This window comes from Camponotus floridanus, unplaced genomic scaffold, assembly GCF_003227725.1.
Source record: "Camponotus floridanus strain SB8 unplaced genomic scaffold, Cflo_v7.5 scaffold286, whole genome shotgun sequence".
Taxonomy (NCBI): domain Eukaryota; kingdom Metazoa; phylum Arthropoda; class Insecta; order Hymenoptera; family Formicidae; genus Camponotus; species Camponotus floridanus.
Window position 1 is genome coordinate 50,171 of NW_020229421.1, and position 23,890 is coordinate 74,060.

At 30.2% G+C, this 23,890-nt stretch overlaps 1 non-coding gene across 1 annotated transcript; it reads right to left on the reverse strand.

Annotated features, from left to right (window-relative positions):
* Nucleotides 1–201: 201 nt before the first annotated feature.
* Nucleotides 202–3,861, reverse strand: LOC105247905. Its single transcript, XR_003122947.1, has 3 exons — nucleotides 3,761–3,861; nucleotides 499–646; nucleotides 202–384 (listed from the first exon to the last, which is right to left on the reverse strand). It is a non-coding gene; the product is annotated as an uncharacterized LOC105247905 (transcript).
* Between the last annotated feature and the right edge of the window lie 20,029 nt (nucleotides 3,862–23,890).

The window sequence follows — 23,890 nt, forward strand, 5'->3', positions numbered from 1 at the left end:
GATAAATGAGCATTTTTACGTGCATTGTCTTTTCATATATTATTACTAAGACTGAGTCTGTTATTGTTTGAGAATTATAAATTTGTTTATAACGAGTATTTTATAATTCATACAACAGCTTATTTTCGTCACGAAATTATTTTTAATAATTGTAACAGTAACGTCTTATAAGATAAAATCTTTCTTATTTAATTTTTCTACCCTTTACATAAACTGATACTATATTATTATCATTGCCGGAAAATATAAATCTTTGGAGTTTTTCCTCGAGTGTATATTTTCTGAAGTTATCCAACAAGCTGTTTCCTGCTTCCAAATCTATGACGAGAGCATCAAATTCTTTGCTTGACATCAAGTTACCGATTTTGTCCTCAATCGAAAGCGCTAAACACAGTCAATATACACTTAGTTAGATTGAAAATTATAGTATATATTATTATATAAAAAGTCATATTTTATTATGATAATTATCGTTTTTAATATGTATTCGAACCTTACCTTTAGCATTTCCTAATGTTGCCATAGAGAAGACATCTTTATAATTTAGTGGTACATAATTATGTCTCGTTAGATGTAGAGAATTTGATACGTGGTAAAGCCGATCTCATTTCATCCAAGATGCTGTAACTTGATCCAGCTGAAACATCTGAGAGAAGATACATTTATTATTAACATTATAATAAACATTATATCGATTAATTTTGCATTGAATATATGAACATTATGTCCGATTAATTATTACATTAAAATGTTGATTTATGTTTATTATTGAATTTTATATCAAAATGTGTCATTATTAATATAAAATTTTTACAAAATAAAATTCTTGCCTGTTCTAAGACCGACATTGATATTATTAGCCTTTAATCTTCGCACATCGCAAAGACCGTTTTTCAGATTTATATTCGAAGATGGATGGTGAATTAACGTTCGTATATAATTAATAGATTAATCGCAAAATGAATAGATGAATAATTTCGAAGTACAATGTCTTCTGATTGTTAAGATTGCACTTATGATAAGTTGTTTTCTTATAACTAATGTGATTATTTATTTCAAAAATTTTTCCATAAAATTTACTCGGAGACTCGTTTAGACAAAAATAAAATAAGATTGAGAGTAATGTTTTTGTGATAAAACTTTAGAAAAAGACACCAGGGAAATCGAATCGTCTTGATCTTGACATATGTTGTCAAAGTCACTGTCCTGAGTAACATTCAAAAGATTTTAGCCGCTCTTTGTTATTAAAAAGTTATTAATAAAAGAATTTTTGAATTATATGCAACATGCGGTAATTATTTACTTATACGGACCACCTCTCGATTTCAATAATTCTCACCTGTCATCAAGATCATCACTCTGAATAATGTTGTGAAGGTTTTAGTCGGTGATCATAGTTTATTAAAAAGATATAAACAAAAGAAATTTCATAAGTTTATTAATACATTTATCGCAAGAAAAGTCAATTATTACATAATTCCATATAGATATGTAACTTTCTATGCAAAGTGAAGTGTATCAAAGTCAGCATTCGTTATTCCGTAAAACATTTCTTGTAATTGAAACTTTGGTTTTTTTAGTTTTTGAGAGCAATATTCAAGCTTTAATTTGAGCTTTATTTCATCTCAAGATGATTATTTACTGATTTCATTATTAAAAGATGTTAAAATTTAGTGGCCCGTTTTTTTGCGTGTGAGTTATTTCCCCAAGTAGCTACCAAAGATATCCACTGGATAGCCACGAGCTTTGCGCCTAGAAGTATCCATAAGGCCGTGCACGGTCTAGGATTCGCTAGTCAGACTCATCGATCAAAGAGTGCGTTAGCTCGAAGGCTATTATTGCATCCCCGCGTCTCTTCCTGCGGATGTATTCGCTACCCGTTGTATTCTTTCAGCGGGAAATATTTCGACGATGCAGGATCGTCTTCGAACGCGTCATTAAGACGTTGTTGATAAACAATGATCAGCTGGGAGTCTAACGTCAGCTGTCAAGCTATGCAGATGCGCGTCTATGCGTGGCTTATTTTGTGAATAATCTATGTTCTTGTTTATATCGTTGTGATTCATTAAATTTTCTTTGTTCCTAAAGTCTCGTTATTTACGAGTGCGCGCGTTCGATATATCGTTCCGCGGACGCAACACTACCCATACAGCACAGACCATTCTTGTTATATTGTTGTTATATTTCTGCAATATTTCTTCAATGTAACAACAATGGTCTGTGCTGTATGGGTATTAGTCGTATCTCCTCTATCTTTTGCGAGGAGCTCTAGAGCTCCAAAAATTAATCGCAGACGGTTGCAAATTCCGTTATTTATACATATGTATATGTATCATAGACATTGAATAAATATTTCCAGCAAAAATCGAACAAATATCAATATATAAGTAATAGATGTATCTATGTAAATATCCACTGATTTTTGTATAGATATCCACTGAATATTGGTTTACATATCCTGTATATATTTATAAAATTTTGGAATTGCGAACATTTAAATATCTATAGCATCTTTAATAGCTGTTTCTTACATATTTGTGGATATTTTTAATATCCATTAAAAATACTTCATATCTAATATTAATTATTTCCTTTATGGATATATGTATACTTATATTCATCAAATTTTGACAAATTTTATAGAGAATTTTCAATAAAAAGAAAAGAAGATTAATAAACGTGATATTGAGAAATAATTTCTCTTTATAATAATTAAGAAATTAATTTATTCGTACGCTACATACTGATATATTGGCAAATAAATATTCGATTTAATATCTAATGAGATATCATAGAAAATTTTTAAAAATTCTAAAAAGCTAAATGGATTATTTGACAATATCCTATCTTTCTTTCTTTTTGTCTTTTTTAAATTGACATCATACATATATTCGATTATGAAATCATTAGAAATACAAAAAAATTTGAAGTTTTTAAGATAAAATAAAGAAAGAATAGAAGAAGATGATTTATAGGAAAGTTCTGAAAATCTAGGAAAATTTCTCTGAGCACTTTTGTAAAAAAATAAAATTTTTTCAAGCGAAAGGTTTGCGTGTGGAGTGATCATATCTGATCTCTCATAATGACGTTCAGTCGCGTTACACACATTCATGTAATCACACGTACGCTGTCTATTTTCAATTTCGTCGATACGAATTATCACAATTGTTTCGTAACTGGGAGTGTTTTTAAGGGAATGGGGCTCATATGCAGTGTTTTGTAAACGTTTCGACATCAGCTACAAGAATCTGTAACAAAAACTGACGAGTTCCATTTGAAATTTTTTACGTTATTTGTATGCAGCTCGTAAGGGTCATTTCAAGGTCATGCCGTCTATGCCACATAATACATCTTTTCATACCATAAAAATTATGTCTAAGACATTTTGTCGAAAAATGAATAGTTTCGAAAAATAATTGTTTGCTTCCATACTTTTTCCCCACCCTGTATATATAAAAGAGATGTAAAAAAATATGTAAAAATATGTGTAAAAATATATGTAAAAAAGAGATACATATAAAGAATAAGATATTTTAATAGATAGTTTATTGATAAGTATTGTGATAAATATTTTGTGATTCGTTAGTTTTATGATTCGGAGTGCCTTTATTCTTATTTTCTATATATATTTTAAAGAGAATTATTTATATTAGAATTAGTTTATTAAAAATAATTGATTGTTTTGTTTAAAAAAGTGGACATTTAAGTTAAAATCATCTAATAGAATTCAACGTATATAATTTATATATTTGATACTCACTTTTAATCCTTCTTCCAGAAACTTGTAACGCAAATTTCAAGTTAAATTGCAATGAAAAATTGTACGTTAAGTTTTGCTATACAATGACGTACCAATACTCGGTTCTGTATTTATAAAACAGTAAAATAATTATATAAAATTGCACATGTTATTAATTTTATAATTATATAAACTTGCACATGTTTTAAATTCTTTCGCAACAAAGTAATTTCCAACTAATTGCATCTTTTACAATAAATTATCTGCAAATAATGAATTTTTTATCTTGGTGCAATTAAATTTTAAAACATCATGTATGATAAGTTATTGTGAGTTTAAAAAATAATTTTGAATTCTTGTAAAGAATATATAAAGAAAATATTTTTTTATTAGTAATTGTTTAATTCAAAATAATATAAAAAGTATATTAGAATTGATCAATATATTTATTACATAATTTAACATATAAAATGAAAAAGAATTACTATATATGTATAAACTGAGGTATACAATTGCATCAAATACAAGAACATTGTATTTAAATACATTAATGATTTAAGCAATAACACTCACAAAATTTTGAATAAATATTTTTTTGAGAAAGGTAAAGATTAAGAGAGAAATTTGTGTAACAAAATTACTTAATGTATATGTATATTATATCACTATGTTATTTTTTTAATAACTTATAAAAATAATTCCAAATATCTAAAAAATTTTTTATTAATTACAAGCACTTTTACTGTAGACGTAGATATAATGCAATTAATAGAGGCAATTTTGGACATTAATATCAAATAATAATAATATAATTTAAAAGTAAGAATATTGCCTAATAATAATAATAATAATAATAATAATAACAATAACAATGACAATGACAATGACAATGACAATGACAATGACAATGACAATGACAATGACAATGACAATGACAATGACAATGACAATGACAATGACAATGACAATGACAATGACAATGACAATGACAATGACAATGACAATGACAATGACAATGACAATGACAATGACAATGACAATGACAATGACAATGACAATGACAATGACAATGACAATGACAATGACAATGACAATGACAATAATAATAATAATAATGCTTAATAACAATTATTACTATCATAATGACCACAATGACACACATGACCATGAAATTATCAAACATGACTAACATATAATGGAGCCATAAAACATAATATTTTAGATGTATGTATCGGGCCGATACCGGTCCTATTTTATGCGTCGCTCTTGGAAGTCGCCGTACGTGGCAGCAAAAATAGGAGAAATTATTTTTGACAAAGCTAGAATTTTTTTAGTTATCTGAAGGGTTTTTCGATAATAAGAATATTTTCCGCAGGATATATCGGACCAATGTCGATCTTATTTTGTGTGTGGCATTTAAAAGTCATCGTGTGTAGCAGAAGAAATGAAAGAAATTATTTTTGAAGAAATTAGAATCTTTTTAATGGTCCAAGAGGTGGTTTTTCGATAATAAGAATATTTTTCACAGGATATATCGGATCAATGTCGGCCCCATTTTGTGCGTGGCACTTGGAAGTCACCGTATGTGACAGTAGAAATGGAAAAATTATTTTTGGCAAAGCTAGAATTTTTTTAATTATCTGAAGGGTGGTTTTTCGATAATAAGGGTGTCTTTCGTAAAGCGTGTTGAAATATTATGTTTTATATTATGCTGTGCTATATTCTACTATTTTACATATATATGATGTATTTTGTTATTTATATGTACTTCCAAAAATCGCTCTAGGAACGCTCCAAACTTCAACGATACTTTCAGCTCGATAAAATGATATTAAAACGCATATTATCATCATAATAACCATAATGACACCCATTACCATGAAATTATCAAACATGACTAACATATAATGGAGCTAATACTTATCGCGCGATAAAATGATGTAGTTAAAATGCTTTTTAGCAACATTATTACAATAACTATAATGACATCCATTACCATGAAATTATCAAACATGACTAACATATAATGGAGCCAATACTTATCGCGCGATAAAATGATGTAATTAAAATGCTTTTTAGCAACATTATTACAATAACCATAATGACACCCATTACCATGAAATTATCAAACATGACTAACATATAATGGAGCCAATACTTATCGCGCGATAAAATGGTAAAGTTGAAACGCTCTAATGACATATTATAAACTGTTTTCTTTCTTTCTTCCATATTATATAAAAAAACTTACATTAAATGCGATGTTAAACTGTACATAATACATAAATAAGTAAAATGTAAATAATATTATGTGTAACTATCGAATATAATAAGATTAAACAACGTAAAAATAATTTTGTGTAAATTAAAATTATAATATAAATATAAAAAAATGTCGGAATATTTTATACAAAATCTTTCAAAATATTTATTGCATCGTTTTTAATATTCATTTAATGTTCATTTCTTTACGAAGAATTTAAGAGCAAAATTTACATAAAATATGCATTATTGTAATTATTGACTTTACAATATAAGTCTAAAATTTTACAATTTAAATCTCTTATCTTTAACTTTCATATACTTATATGCTTGTATACTTTTATACTTTTATGTTTATTAATTAACTTTTATATACTTATATGTTTATATACTTATATATTTTACGAACAATAGTCTGTGGAATATATATTTTGCTAGGTCTCCTATTCCTTCTGATTTTGATAAATTTTTGTTATATAGTTCATTTGATTGATTTTGATCTTTAGTTGACTGACCTGAAACCATTAAGATAACCTTCATCATGAGGCAACAATATTTAATCTGGGAATTTTATAAATAAAAAAATTATAATAACAAAGAAATGTAAAATAATGACATATAAGTTTAAAAATATCAGTTTTATTACTAAATATATTAATATTAAATCCAAATATTGTTAAATCAATATTTTTTATTTCAGGAGATGATTTGATGATAAAAAAATATTAACATTTGAAGAATTTAAGATAGATTTTATATTCTTTGTATATTTGACATTTTAATTACATTTAATTCGATTAATTTGCGATATTTTCTTAATATTATTACAGAGTTTGTATATAACGTAAAATAACATTTTAAATAAGTATAGTATTAAAATTTAATAAAATAATAAAGATGAATGGAAGAAGAGTATCTTTACGTGCACTGTCTTTTTATATATTATTACTAAAACTTAGTTTATTAATGTTTGAGAAGTTGTGATTTTTTTTTCTTTTTTATTTTCTCTGAAAAATTATTTTAAATATTCTTAAAATTTTGTTTTTTCCATCGATATAGAGCATAGACTGCGCTATCCGTAACTAAAAGTTTAGTGTATTAAACAGTATACTAAATGTGATCAGAAAAATTGAAAGAGATAGAGTGGGAATACGTCATTTCTCTTTCTTTCTAAGCGTTGAATAGAAAGTGACAGAGATTAGTTGTCTTATCCTCCTTTTTGACGATTCTTTGATCACTTTAAAAAAAACTTAAAACTTAAACCACTTAAAACTTCCAAGTACGCGATTTCTCGAAAAATATTTACTTAAATAAAAAAGAAAAAAAACTAAAGAGTCGTACAGAAAATTAAAAGATCTTTAAAATGATTTACCATCTGATCTCTATTGTCATTTAAAATTTTTGAAGGGATATATTTATAGCTATCCTGATGAAGATAGTAAAAAAATTTCATTTCATTGAATATACTTAAATGTCTCCCTCAAAATCAAAATTGATGTGTAAAACATTGTGAAATTTGCTACAACAGTTCGCTTACAGAAATATTACAATGTAACATTAAAAAAATAATAAGAAATTAGATTTATAAGAGCCAAAAATACGATTTAATGTGTTGATTTTCTATATTATAATAATAACGAAATTATAAAATGCAATCCAGTAAGAAATCATGTTGAAAAAATAAATCAACAACTTTTTAATCAAAGAGATCAATTGATATAGACATAACATTTTGATTATAGATTTTTGTGTCCTTTAAATTAGATCTCTATAAAATGTTTATTTAAAGATCTATTAATTGTTTATGAAACTTTTGTTTTTTATATATAAATATAAATATATGACTATCTTACATACAATTGAATGGAAAAAATAAAAATAAATAATTTTATATTAAATTTATTTATTTTTTGATTAGCACTGTACGTCTTTATTTTTACTGCAATCTATTATTATTTAACTTGTTCTATCTTAAATAAAGATTTTCGTTATTCTAAGTTATTTTGATTTTTAATCAGATAAAATTTGAAATTCGCTCGATGAGACACATAATTTGTGATTTTACAATCGCAACAAAATTATGACATAGAGATGTTAAATACAACAAAATTTAAAGTTTTTAAGATAAAACAACAAATTTTAACATATCGCATTTAATATAAATTTTTTATATATTATGGAAATAAGAAAGAAAAAATTTTATAAAGTTTTACTAGAACATTTCAACTATCTTTTTATCGTACGATAAGTATTGGCTCCATTATATGTTAGTCATGTTTGATAGTTTCATGGGTGCCATTGTAATTATTGTGATAATGTTGATAATAAGCGTTTCAATTATATCATTTTATCCGATAAGTATTGACTCCATTATATGTTAGTCACGTGTTATAATTTCACGTTTGATAATTTCATAGTCATGGAAGTTATTGTGGTTATTATGATAATAATAATTGTTATTAAGCATTATTCTTATTATTATGAGGCAATATTTTTACAGACAATATTATTATTATTTGATATTAATGCCCATAATTGTCGCTATTAATTGCATTGTTTGTATCTATAGTAAAAGTGCTTGTAATTAATCAAAAATTCTTTAGATATTTGGAATTATTTTTATAAGTTATTAAAAAATAGTATAATGATATAATGATATATACATATACAAGTAATTTCGTATTTCGTTAAATTTCTCTTAATCTTCATTTTTCTCAAGAAATTATTTATTTAAAATTTTATAAGAATTATTGGTTAAATCATTAATATATCTAAATGTAATGTTATCATTTGATACAATTGCATATCTAACTTTATATACAAGGTGTCTGATAACTTTTTATAGTCTCGAAGTGTGAAGGTAGTTTGAACTAATCTACCTTCACAACTCCGGACTGTAAAAATTTAGATCAGATACCCTTTTTTTATTTTTATTTTTATTATTTTGTTAAATTTTAATATTATATATATTCAAATTATTATTTTACGCTAAATATAAAAGAAAAAATATACATATATATATATATATATATATATATATATACTCTGGTGGAAATCTTCTTACGAATAGTTAGTAAAAATCCATATTTTAGATAGATATATTCCTATATACATATAACTCATCTAAATGAGTATCTCGTCATATTGAAAGGGTAGATATCTACGAGACATAGGCATTTCCTTATGTCTCGTGGGTATCTACCCTTTCAGTTCCTTTAGTAAAATACATTTATCAATATATATTTGATAAATATAGAAATATAAATAAAAAGAATAATAAAGTACCTTCTACATTGTCTTGTGATGTTTTTCACAATTTTTCCGACTCTACAAGTCTACAAATCAACTCGAGTTTCTTAATTTCTTTCGATCACTGTTAATTTTATTCCAGACACTTACTCCAGAGACACGATCACGATTGATCCGGATTAGTATAGAGAACTTTAGGAAGTTCATCGTTGAATACCACTGCTCAATTCGATCAAAGATCCGATTAGTTGTAAATACTTCAAGATAATGCTATTACCGCTGATTTTTAAATCTATTAACAAAAAATACAATAAAATAATATTTTAATATCTTTGTGTAATAATACTTTATTGATATAAAATTATTATTGTAAATAATAATATTATTTATTGTTAAATTATATATTTTGCATTTAAATAATAATAAATAATAATTTCATAATTTAGATTTGCTATCGTATATTTTTTTTAAATTATTTTTGTCTTTTATATCAAAAAACTTTTAATCTAAAAACTACAAATCTTTTTATAATTTTAAGAAACTTTTTAATCTAAAAACTACAAATCTTTTTATAATTTTAAGAAACAAATTGTAGCAGGATAATATATTTTTACATTTGTATATTAAGAATAATTTTAAGCTAATATTTTTTATGTTATTAGAAGATTTACTTTAACATTGAGATATTCGTTTTAATTTTTTGTGTAGGATTTAAATTGAACAACTCTGCTGTGAGTGAATATTTTAATACTGTTTTAGTTAGTCCTATTGATTTCAAGCAATTATTATATATTTTGTTTCTTTATAATAGAATGTAAGATGTATCCAGCAATATTATAAATCAAGAGTTATCATCTTTATACGAATATAATTTTAATTACAATCTGATATTTATATTTGATATATTATCGTGTATATCTTTTCACGTCATTTCTCCATTTTCATCTGCATGAATCATAAGATCGGAAAGAACTTGTCGAATTATTGTGTAATATTATTTTAATATATACAATCATCACTAAAACAATACAATAAAACATATACATTGCCTTTTTTAAAAGCTTTAAAATATTTTTAAAATGTTTCTCTTTATCTTTATGCATCTATAATCTGTGTAGTATATGCCTACTATCAAATTAATTTCTCAATAAGAAATAAATAATGCATAATATATATAAATAACACATTTTTTTACATTAACATCATGTACTCATTATTACGTACTCTATCATATTAATAAAAAAATAGATAATTGTGTAAATAATTTTACTTCTATATAAACGTAAGTAAATAAAAATTCTCATTACATATCTTCAAATATAATATCAAATACAATATGACTTAGCTTTTTGACAAACCACTCAGTTATAAAGCGCTTCAGTCTTTTAATAACAAAATTATTTAATGAGATATCGTATCCGTCGTGTTACCACAGCGTGTAACTATTGTGGCAGAGATTATTGGCGATCTAAAAAGACAGTAACGTTGCAAAACAATGATTGGATCTGAAAAAATACATTGCATTTGATTATGTCCAATATTAGATATACATGTATTGTGATTATCTTTTTCGACTATACCAGAGCCACATAACATATTTTCCACCATCTCTACCGGAGAATAATCGCAATAATTACAAGATTATTGGACGCTAAATATGAAGAACTGTACCACACAAAAATACGCAAATAATGTATACACTAATGTAAACAATATTTTTAAAATAATGAGAATTAAATATTATTAATTTAAATACTTACTTATACTTGAGGATTTTATCGCCCTACAGCATCGTAAGATTGCAGTAACATTGCAACAACATTTTTCTGCAAGATTGCATCATTGCAGAAACATTCTTCAGAACGGTATAACTTTATCAAAAATCCTAGAAAATTTTTAAAATATATATCATTTATTTTCTAACAAATATATATATTTGTTAGGAAATAAATAAACTTAATAACTCATATATTTTTGTACGAGGGATCCATTTCTCCTGACCAATGCAACAGTTTAACAAAAAAATTTGTTTTCTCAACGTCTATCATTTTTCAAAGTCTGTCATTTCTCAAAGTCAGCATTCGTTATTTCGTAAAACATTTCTTGTAACTCAAACTTTGGTTTTTTTAGTTTTTAAGAGCAATATTCAAGCTTTAATTTGAGCTTTGTTTCATCTCAAAATAATTATTTACTGATTTTTCTATTGAAAGATGTTAAAATTTAGTGGCCTGTTTTTTTTGCGTATGAGTTTATATCCATCAAGTAGCTACCAAAGATATCCACTAGATAGTCCATACATCTACGAGCTTTGCGCCTAGAGTTGTATCCATCTAGCAGTATATAAGGACGTGCACGGTCTAGGATTCACGAGTCAGACTCATTGATTAAAAAGTACATTAGCGCGAAGCTATTGTTGCATCCCCGCATGTCTTCCTGCGGATGTATTCGCAACCCGTTGTATTCTTTCAGCGGGAAATATATATTTATGATGCAAGATCGTTTCCGAATGCGTCATTAAGACGTTGTTGATAAACAACGACGATCAGCTAGGAGTCCAGAGTCAGCTGTCAAGCTGTGCAGACGCGCGTCTATGCATGGCTTATTTTGTGAATAATCTACGTTTTTGTTTATATCGTTGTGATTCTTGTTATATTGTTGCTATATTTCTGCAATATTTCTGCAATGTAACAACAATGATCTGTGCTGTATGGGTATTAGTCGTATCTCCTCTATCTTTTGAGAGGAGCTCTAGAGCTCCAAAAATTAATCGCAGACGGTTGCAAATTCCGTTATTTATATATGTATCATAGAACATTGAATAAATGTCCAGTAAAAATCTAATAAATATCAATATATATGTAATAGATGTATCTATGTAAATATCCACTGATTGTTGTATAGATATCTACTGAGTATTAGTTTACATATCCTATAGTATTTATATATATAAAACCTCCAATTGCGCACATTTGGATATCTATAGCATCTCTAATAGCTGTTTCTTACATATTCGTGGAAATCCTTAATGCCCATAAAATATACCTAGTATATAATATCAATTATTTTCTTTATGGATATATACTTATATTCATGAAATTTTGACAAATTTTAAGAGAACTTTCAATAAAAAGAAAAGAAGATTAATGAACGTGATATTGAGAAATAATTTCTATATATAACAATTAAGAAATTAATTTATTCGCACGCTACATACTGATATATCGGCGAATAAATATTCGATTTAGTATCTAATGAGAGTATCTAATGAGATATCATAGTAAATTTTAAAAAATTCTAAAAAGCTAAATGGATTATTTGGCACAATCTCTTTCTTTCTTTTTTTAATTGACATCATACACATACTCGATTATGAAATCATTAGAAATACAACAAAATTTAAAGTTTTTAAGATAAAATAAAGAAAAAATAGAAGATGATGATTTATAAGAAAGTTCTGAAAATCTAGGAAGAAAATTTTCTGAGCACTTTTGCAAAAAAATAGAATTTTTTCAAGCGAAAAGTTTGCGTGTGAAGTGATCATATAATATCTACAGAATTACAACACATTATTTTTTTTGTCGACAATTTTATTTAACTGAAGAAAAAACATTTATATGACATGCTGTTTAACATTTATTTATTGAAGTTTACTTTTTTTATTATGTCCAACATATTTAGACGAAAACTTTGGAGGAAATTAGCAAAAATTATATCCCAACCCTATGAAAACAGTCTTTATAATGTTCTCCACTAACGGCCCACAGCAGGTATTAGGCCGAATAAACTTAATAAACAGCATAATACATCCGAATTTTGTTTTTTTGAAAGGCTGTTGGACTGACTTGAAACAGTCGATATCATTGCGATAACCATCATTATCATGAATGCAAATGCAAGTTTCATCTGTAAATTTTATAAATTAAAAATTAATAATAAAAACGAAAAGAAATACATGATAATAATACAAAAAATCAAAAAATATCATTTATATTATTAAATCTATTAATATTAAGTTTAAGTATTAATAAGTTTACGTTTATTCTTGGATATATTTATAATAATAGATTGCTTTTAGGAGATGACTCGATAATAAAAAAGAATTAAGACTCAAATTTATCGAATATAACAGATAACGTAATGTTCGTATATTTGACATTGCTTAATTCGATAATATATATGTATTTGCGATATTTTTTTAATATTATATACATATAAATTCTTTGATATGTAGCGTAAAATAACAATTTGAATAGATATAATATTAAAATTTAAAAAAATGTTGGTCAGGACGCACGTGGAGGTCAATTGAGACACTTATGAATATCTGGTTTGACTTGAAACATATGTACTTTATTATAAAGAATACAGCGATGGGCACGTTCTTACATGTAACCGACAGACGACGGTAATAATAATAAAAAAAATCCTCTATACATCGACTGTGCTGCCATCTACATGTACAATGTATCCTCGTATCGAATTAGGAACCCAATTACGAATTCTTCAATACTCCCCCTCGATTCGAGGATATCTAACTAAACAAAATCAATGTTATCTATGCCCAGAAATTTCATACACTTAAAATGTTTATGTTTGGACATTCCCTTGGTTAGAATATCTGCGGCTATCTCTTCGGACGGAGTGTATGCGATCTCCAGATCTCCATTTTCGAGGGTCTCACGAACATAATGATGTCGCACATCAATGTGTTTGCTTCGATTATGGAATATGGGGTTTTCGGCAAGCTTAAGAGCACCTATGTTATCGCAAAATATCTTCACCTTAGACATTTCCACAAAACCGACATCAACAAGAAAACGTTTCAGATACATGGCTTCTTTTGTTGCTTCTGCCAGCGCCATATACTCGGCTTCTGTGGATGATAGAGCAACAGTTCTCTGTTTTCTGGCTTCCCACGAGATAGGACATCCACCAATGATAAAAGCAAAACCAGTATACGATCTTCTATCTTCTGGACAATTCGCCCAATCCGCGTCAACAAAACCTTCCAATGACTTTCCAGTTTTTCTGAATCTAAGTCCTACGTCTCTGGTGCCTTGTAGATATCTTAGGACTCGCTTAGCCGCGATCCAGTGACAGGCTTTGTAGCAGTTATTGAATTGACTCAAATAACTGACTGTATAAGCAATATCCGGACGTGTACACACAGCCAAGTACATGAGGGCTCCGACAAGCTCTTGATAAGGAAAACCATTCTCTTCACAATCAGATTCTTCATCGTTTTTCTCCAATTTTGTACCAGGAAGTAAAGGTGTAGAAATAGCCTTTGACTCGGACATCCCATAACGATTTAGAATATCTCTTATATATCCGGATTGTCTTATCTTAATTTCGTTCTTCTGTTGGATGAATTCCATTCCAAGACAATATCTTACAGCTCCAAGATCCACGACTTCAAAAATGCTTGATAGATATTTACCCAATTACAATTAGTTATAAAGGGCTTATAGAGCGAGAAAATAAGTATATTATAAAAGTTTAATGTACATCAAAATAAGTTTATGTCGACGGTGACATTACAATAATACAGAATGGATCAAAATATAGGTACGTTAAAGGCGAACGTTTCGATCGATTTTTCGATCATCTTCAGCGCAAATATAATAATACATGAGCAGCAAGTGAAATAAAACGGAAACAGAGTTAAAAATATGACCAAATAAAACGCATTGAATATGGTTGTCAAATGACGGCGCAATAAAAAGATCGTCAATAAATAAAACTAAACAAAATTAAACAAAAATACAAGTTAAAAATTATGGTCAAAAGCGCGCATTAATAAAAACAAAACGGAGAAATTTTGTTAAGATTGATCGCAGAGACACATTGGAACCATGTGGGCCCCCTGCTAGTTTATTGGCCAGTGGGTGTGCTTCCATGGTAGTACGTGATCTCGTGCTAATAAATATAAAGATGGCAAAATCAAGAACCCGCTCTACAATCTCAAACTAAAAAAACAGAAAGTAACTTACTCAATTACAGCAATTTTTTCGTTAGAAATAAGTGTGGAAATATCTCGGATGATACAATACACATATAAATAAAATACATATGCGGCAGTGAGATCTGAAGTACAGCGTTTATATACAAGAGTGACAATGTCGTCAGAGCTTATGAAGATTGTTTATCAAACTGTTGTACGAGTCAGGTAAACATTCGGTGTCAGTTTGAAAATTTAGACCGTTATTCTGTCTTTTAATAAAAATTGCTTCAGACAAAATTCTCTTATAAAGGTTGGGTTCATTATCCAGCACTGTTATATCGTCCCATTTAAAATCATGACTATGTGACAATCTGTGGTCTGTAATAACAGACCTTGAGCTAGTATTGCGTCCGATATGTAGGCGATGTTCGGATATTCTGGTGCTAAGCTTTCTGCTAGTTTGGCCGACATAAGAAGCATCGCAGTCTACACAATCAATCTTATAAACAACGTTAGTCTTATGAAGTCTAGGAACCATATCTTTATGTACTTTGATAATAGAATTAAGTTTATTCATACTGTGGTAGGCTAGCTTTAGGTCAGAGTTTCGAGTTATTTTGTTAAAATTTTCAGACAGCCCTGGCAAGTACGATATGGTAAGATAGGAGCTAGAATCTTGTGGCGAATTCTGTGGAGTTTTTTTATCAGAAACATTAATTAAAAAGTCCAATCTATGTGTAATCGTTCGAAAAATCAGTGATAAAGGATAATTATTATTTAATAATATGTTAATAATTATTTTGAAGTTAGCTGCATGGAAACGAGGATGAGATAATCTAAAAGCTCTGTCAGTCAGGCCGATGATAGTGTCTTTTTTCTGACAGAGGGGATGTTGTGAATAATAATTAAGGTATCTACCAGAAAACGTAGGTTTATGGTACCAATTGTAGATTAAGGTGTTGTTATTAATAATAATACTGATATCTAAGAAATTCAGACTTCTGTTGTTTTCAATTTCAAGAGTGAATTGCAATCGAGTGTGGAAAGAATTAAAGATGTTGAATGTTTCCGTGATTGAGTCAGTAGGAACGGCCATTAATATGTCATCCACATATCTTACATAAATAGAAGGAACATAAGATAGTGATGCTAACGCCTTGTTCTCCAAATCTTGCATAACTAGATCTGAGATTATGGGGGATAAGGGAGATCCCATAGGGGTCCCAAACGTTTGGCGATAAACTTTGCCATTAAACGTGAAAAAAGAGGAACTCAATATCAATTTAACACCATTGAGAAAATCAGATTTTGGTATGTCGCATTTTTCACTCAAAAATTGCCATCTGTTCGAGATACTTTCATAGCGAGGTCTGTGGGAATATTAGTAAATAAAGACACAACATCCAAAGAAATTAGACTGCAACTATCCTTCATATTGATATGTGATAATTTATCCACTAGTTCGAAGCTATTGTTTATGTGGCTGTGGGCTGTCGGGAAACTATTAAACATAAGTTTATGCAAATATAAAGATAATTTGTAAAGCGGACTATCAATAGACGATACAATGATTCTATACGGACAATTAACTTTATGGATTTTAGGCAGGCCGTAAGCTCTAGGAAGTGAGCCGTCCGTGAATAATAGAGAACGATAAATGCCCTGGGAGATAAAGCCTTTGTTTTTCCACTTAATTAGGAGCTCTCGTAGACTGGAAATCAATTTGTTGATTGGATTTTTTAAAACTATCAAATAGGTGTCTTTGTCCTCCAATAATTTTTCAACATTCTTTATATAATCATCTCTATTTAAAGCTACTGTGGTATTACCTTTGTCAGCCCGAGTAACGATAATGTTTGGATTCTCAGTTAAGAAATTTTTTGTTTTTTGGTGTAACTCAAGTAGACGGTTGTTTATGGCGTTATTTTGGTAAGAATAAGAGGAAATCGCATTCAATAGACTCATTGATTTATTCCTAAATTCAGAACGTTTGTTCAGTGGGAGTTTGTTTAAGCTGTATTCAAAATTTTTAATGAACTCGAGAATCACTGATTTTTTGTTTTTAATAGGTAAACTAAAATTATCTCCCAACTGCAAAAAACCAACTACATCCTCCGGTATGGTGGCAGAGGACTGAACCCAACCTTTATAAGAGAATTTTGTCTGAAGCAATTTTTATTAAAAGACAGAATAACGGTCTAAATTTTCAAACTGACACCGAATGTTTACCTGACTCGTACAACAGTTTGATAAACAATCTTCATAAGCTCTGACGACATTGTCACTCTTGTATATAAACGCTGTACTTCAGATCTCACTGCCGCATATGTATTTTATTTATATGTGTATTGTATCATCCGAGATATTTCCACACTTATTTCTAACGGAAAAATTGCTGTAATTGAGTAAGCTACTTTCTGTTTTTTTGAGTTTGAGATTGTAGAGCGGGTTCTTGATTTTGCCATCTTTATATTTATTAGCACGAGATCACATACTACCATGGAAGCACACCCACTGGCCAATAAACTAGCAGGGGGCCCACATGGTTCCAATGTGTCTCTGCGATCAATCTTAACAAAATTTCTCCGTTTTGTTTTTATTAATGCGCGCTTTTGACCATAATTTTTAACTTGTATTTTTGTTTAATTTTGTTTAGTTTTATTTATTGACGATCTTTTTATTGCGCCGTCATTTGACAACCATATTCAATGCGTTTTATTTGATCATATTTTTAACTCTGTTTCCGTTTTATTTCACTTGCTGCTCATGTATTATTATATTTGCGCTGAAGATGATCGAAAAATCGATCGAAACGTTCGCCTTTAACGTACCTATATTTTGATCCATTCTGTATTATTGTAATGTCACCGTCGACATAAACTTATTTTGATGTACATTAAACTTTTATAATATACTTATTTTCTCGCTCTATAAGCCCTTTATAACTAATTGTAATTTTGTATAAGTAGAGACTTGATTACTTTGATATTTACCCAGTTTTGCAATCTCGTTCTTGTCTTGTGAAGCTACGAGAATGTCATCTACGTACACAGCAATTAGAAGTAGTTTCTCCCTGTCTCCTTTGAAATATATACAAGGATCCGCTGTTAATCTATTCGCTCCGAATTTGATAAGTTCCTCGTTAATTTTATTGTTCCAGCAACGTCCAGCTTGACGTAAACCGTAGAGAGCCTTTTTTAAGAAACAAACCTTATTGCCTTCATTGAGCTCTTTCAGCATTTTAGCAGCTATCTTTCCGATATGGCTGTTATTGGTTTCTGATATAACGATTCTCTTCAAAACATTGGTCGTATATTTAGGAACTTCCATGAACACCTTTTCCTTGAGTACTCCGTTAAGATATGCTGTCGTGATGTCGAACTGATTTAATATCATCCCGTTTTCTGCAGCAAGCGCTGCTATAGTTCTAATTGAACTAAATCGTGCAACTGGTGCGAATGTTTCATTAAAATCGACGCCAGGTCTTTGACTGTATCCTTTCGCAACAACACGAGCCTTTCTCCGATCCAGAGTTCCATCGTGTTTATACTTATTTCTCAGGACTATTCGGCTGCCGATCACCTTGTGATTTTCCGGGCAATCAACTATTGTCCATGTGTTGTTCTTGATGATCGATTTTATTTCTGAATCAATTGCCCGATACCACTCTTCGGCATGTGGACCGCGAACAGCATCATCGAGAGGAATTTCAGTGAGATTCGCTACTTCCTCAATTTCTCCGTGATTGTTTGCTTCGTGGTACTGTTTTCTGGGTCTCCCCCTGAGGCCTGTTCTCAATATTTTCGGTCTACCTCGACCTCTTCGTTGGGGTTGCTGATTTAAATCTTCCAGAGCGTTTTCATCTTCCAGAGCGTCTTCATCTTCCAGAGCGTCTTCATCATCCTGAACGTCTTCGTCTTCCAGAGCGTCGGGGTCTTGGAATCTTCGAGAAGGAAAAATTATTTCCACCTGTGATGAGTCGTCTTCTTCTTTTGATGATAATTCGTTGTAGTCCTCGTTTATTATTGAAGTCCTTGGCAATCCTATGAACTTAACATCTCGCGTGATGTCAATTCGCTTCTCGTCCGGCAGCCAAACTCGATATCCCTTCGTTTCATTCGAATATCCGACGAAAATTCCTTTCTTCGATCGTGAGGTGAGCTTCCCCTTCGTCGGTTGTCGATCTAAAGTAAATACCTGAGATCCAAACTCTTTGAAGTAACTAACATCCGGAATTCTACTCGCCCATTTTTCGTAGGGCGTTCTTCCTTCAAGACTTCTTGATGGACATCGATTGCGAATATAGTTTGCAGTGTTTATGGCCTCGCCCCAGAATGACGAAGGCAATGAAGATTGTATTAAAAGACATCTCGTCATCTCCATCAATGTACGATTTCGTCTCTCGGCGACTCCGTTTTGTTCGGGTGTGTGAGTAACACTTGTTCTACGTCTTATGCCGGCCTCCCTTAGAAACGTGTCAAATGCTTCATTTCGATATTCCTTTCCGTTGTCTGATTGAATGAACTGTATTTTTCTTCCATGTTGATTTTCGGCGAAAGCCTTAAAATCTTTAAAGGCATTGAGAACCTCATCCTTCCTCTTCAGCAGGCGTATCTTGCACCACCGAGAATGGTCGTCTATGAACGTGACTATATATCTCGCCTTCCCGTTTGACTCCACGCGTATTGGACCGCAGACGTCACTGTGGATTATTTCAAGTATTTCCGATTTCCTTGATGAAGCCTTTGGAAATGGCAATTTAGTCATCTTACCACGAAGACATGTTTCACAGTTGAAATTTTGTGGTAATTTGCCAACAATCATGCCTTCTACGACGCCTTTCTTATGGCACTCGATGAGATCACGTATATTTAGGTGCCCCATCTTCCTGTGCCATTCTTCCGTCGCGATCTCTGCTTGAGTTGCGTTGGCGATTTCTAAATTGATGTCACAGTTGTCTTCCGCTTCGCGTACGTAGTATAGGCCGTTTTTTCGATCCGCAGTTACAATTGTATTGCAGTTTTTATCGATAACTTCAGCTTTTTCTTTGTCGAAAATTACCAAATATCCTTTATCAGTAATCTTTCCTACGGATAACAGATTCATGCGTAGTTTAGGAACGCGTAATACTTCGAGTACATTTATGTTGTTTATACGATCTTCGTTCTTCGCGACCATGGATACCGAGCCTTTGCCTTGTATCGATGTCGATGCCTTTTCGCTAGCGAGTCTCACTTCTCCGGAATAGGGTTCGATATTTGCGAATTTGGTATTCGTGTTAGCCATATGTGCGGTACAAGCGCTGTCCAAGCACCATTTCTCTTCATGATGCGTATTATTTGTACTTAGGGCTTCCGTGGCTAGCGAATACTCTTCCTTCGCGCACTGATTTATATCGTCCGTTGTGTTTGCACTGTCTGCCTCTTTCCTCGGTGCATTACATTCGGCAGCCTTGTGGCCCACCTTTCCGCATCGATGACACTTGTATTTGAACGGCACTTTTGTCGGCGCGTTTCCTCCTTTTGACGTGCCTTTTAATTCGTTTCCACTCTTTTTGTTTGCGTTGTAACGTTTGCCAAATTGCTTTTTTACTAACATAGCATTTGGTACGTGCTCTCGTGTGTCGTTTTTCCTTGCGTCGTATTCCTCAATAATTTTTATCCGCAGAGTTTCGGGTGAGGGCAATTCGTCGCGCGACTCAATAGCGCATCTGAAATTATCAAAAGTGGGTGGTAAACTGTAAAGCAACATTATGGTAAGTAAATCGGCATTTATATCTACATCCATTTCACTTAGCTTATCAATCGTATCGAAGAATCTTCGCAGATGATCACGCACATCTCCGCCGTCGTTCATTTTGTGCAGCGTTAACTGCTTCAATAGCGTCGCTTTTCGTGCGGGTCCACTCGATTGATATATCGACTTCAATTTGAGCCATACCTCTCTCGACGTGCAGCATCCTTTAATTTGCTTTAGCTCAGACGATTTGATGGATAGGATAATGTCCGCTTTAGCCTTTTTATCCTGTATGTCCCACGTTCTCGCCGCTTCCGCTGAGACTGCATCTCCTTCGATGACTTCGGGCTTTACTTTATTACCGCAAACGTAACCCCATGCGTCATTTTTCGTGAGAATTGCTTCCATTTGGATGGCCCACGTGTCGTAATTATCTTTGCTCAAAAGATCAATCCGTACTACGTTTGACGATGCCATTGTCTTTTGCGTGTCGTTATTATCTCGGTACTAACCTCAATTCGTTAGCACTTTGTGTAAACGTTCCCTCGCTTTATATGTTTCTAATTCCGTGGCCTGGGCCCATAACCTGTTGGTCAGGACGCACGTGGAGGTCAATTGAGACACTTATGAATATCTGGTTTGACTTGAAACATATGTACTTTATTATAAAGAATACAGCGATAGGCACGTTCTTACATGTAACCGACAGACGACGGTAATAATAATAAAAAAAATCCTCTATACATCGACTGTGCTGCCATCTACATGTACAATGTATCCTCGTATCGAATTAGGAACCCAATTACGAATTCTTCAATAAAAAACAATAAAGATGTATATATATATATATACATACATATATACATATATATATATATATATATATATATATATATATATATATATACATACAGGGTGAGGCATCTAAAACAGGCCACCTGAATAACTCCGTTGGTAAGCCGAATATAAAAAAATTGTTCAGACAAAAGTTGTATGGTTTCAAGGGGGACATATGATGGTGTCATTAGTTTAATCTTGAAGAGCCACCCGAAGGTCACGTGAAGGTCAGCTCCAACTTTTTAAATGGGACACCTTATATGCTTTTGCATATTCTTGTAGCTCATCTCAAGAGCTTTCCAAAACACTACAATTATGTTAGTTTTTATTAAATACTTTCCAAGTTATGAGGCTTGAAATCATTTTTTAATTTTACATAAACCGTAAAATATCTTGTAAAATATTCATTTTTCGATTATTTTACCTTAATACTTTTATGTACAAAATAATGAGAAGAATCAATTCGTGTAAAGAAAACACATAATTGCTTCGAACAAAAAAATGTAATTGTTAATTGCAAATTACATTTTTTTGTTCGAAGCAATTATGTGTTTTCTTTACACCAATTGATTCTTCTCATTATTTTGTACATAAAAGTATTAAGGTAAAATAATCGAAAAATGAATATTTTACAAGATATTTTACGGTTTATGTAAAATTAAAAAATGATTTCAAGCCTCATAACTTGAAAAGTATTTAATGAAAACTAACATAATTGTAGTGTTTTGGAAAGCTCTTGAGATGAGCTACAAGAATGTGCAAAAGCATATAAGGTGTCCCATTTAAAAAGTTGGAGCTGACCTTCACGTGACCTTCGGGTGGCTCTTCAAGATTAAACTAATGACACCATCATATATCCCCCTTGAAACCATACAACTTTTGTCTGAACAATTTTGTTGTATTTGGCTTACCAACGGAGTTATTCAGGTGGCCTGTTTTAGATGCCTCACCCTGTATATATATATATATATATATATATATATATATATATATATATATATATACTATATAATTATGTATATATAATTAAAAATTAATTTTTATTCTCTCTATAGAAACGTAAAAAGTATATCTCCTTATGGTTTTAAAACTTTTCTATTTAATGCTGTCAGGTTAAAAACATAGAATATATGGAAGAAACGTATAATATATAAAACGAACATGTATTATCTGGGAAATAGCTCATAATTATTTTCTTTTCAATATAAAAACGAAACGAATAATAACAAAATATTAACGAAATGTGTTTTAATTTGAAAGATTTTGAGTATCTAAGTTTAAACAACGTATAAATTAAAATTACAATATAAATATAAAAAAAATCGTAATCAAAATATTTTAGACACAATCTCAAAATTAATCACATTGTTTTTAATTATCATTTAATTTATGAAAAATTTTAGAGCAAAATTTGCATGAAATATACATTACTGTGATTACTGGCTGCACAATATAAGTAAAATTTAAAATTTTACTGTCTGAATCTCTCACATTTAACTTTTATATACTTATATGCTTATATACTAATATATTTATGTTTATCAATTCATATGAGATCATATATTACATAAAGTTATGATTAACGTTTCCATATTCCCACAATTAATAAATAGAAATTAATCAGTTTTGTACATAAAAGTCGAAATATCTAAATAGAAAAAGAAAAGAAAACGAAGTCCGTGAATAATTCCTAATCATAAAAAGAAAAAAGGAGGGCCATTTGAGTTTTGACGCAGTAAATGTTGCGTAATTAATAAAAATATCGAAATAATATGCATAGATCCGTATATTCTACTCTTCTTTCTATTTATATATAAACAAATAAATAAAGAAATATTTTTTTAATTATTTAGTCACGATTACGGCTATCTAATTATAATTACGGTTGGTTTTCAAGTTAAAATTTTACTGCAAGAGATACATCCACCGAGCGCATGCATAATCGGCTTGTCCTTGAATGACACTTAATGAACTTAAACGTTTTGCGATAAGCGATATTTCCCGCAATAATCGACTCATTATATGCAATTTTGGTAGACGCTGAAAAGAAATTTTCGCATATAATTCATAAATTAATCGCAAAACGGATAGATGAATAATTTCGAAGTACAGTGTCTTCCGTT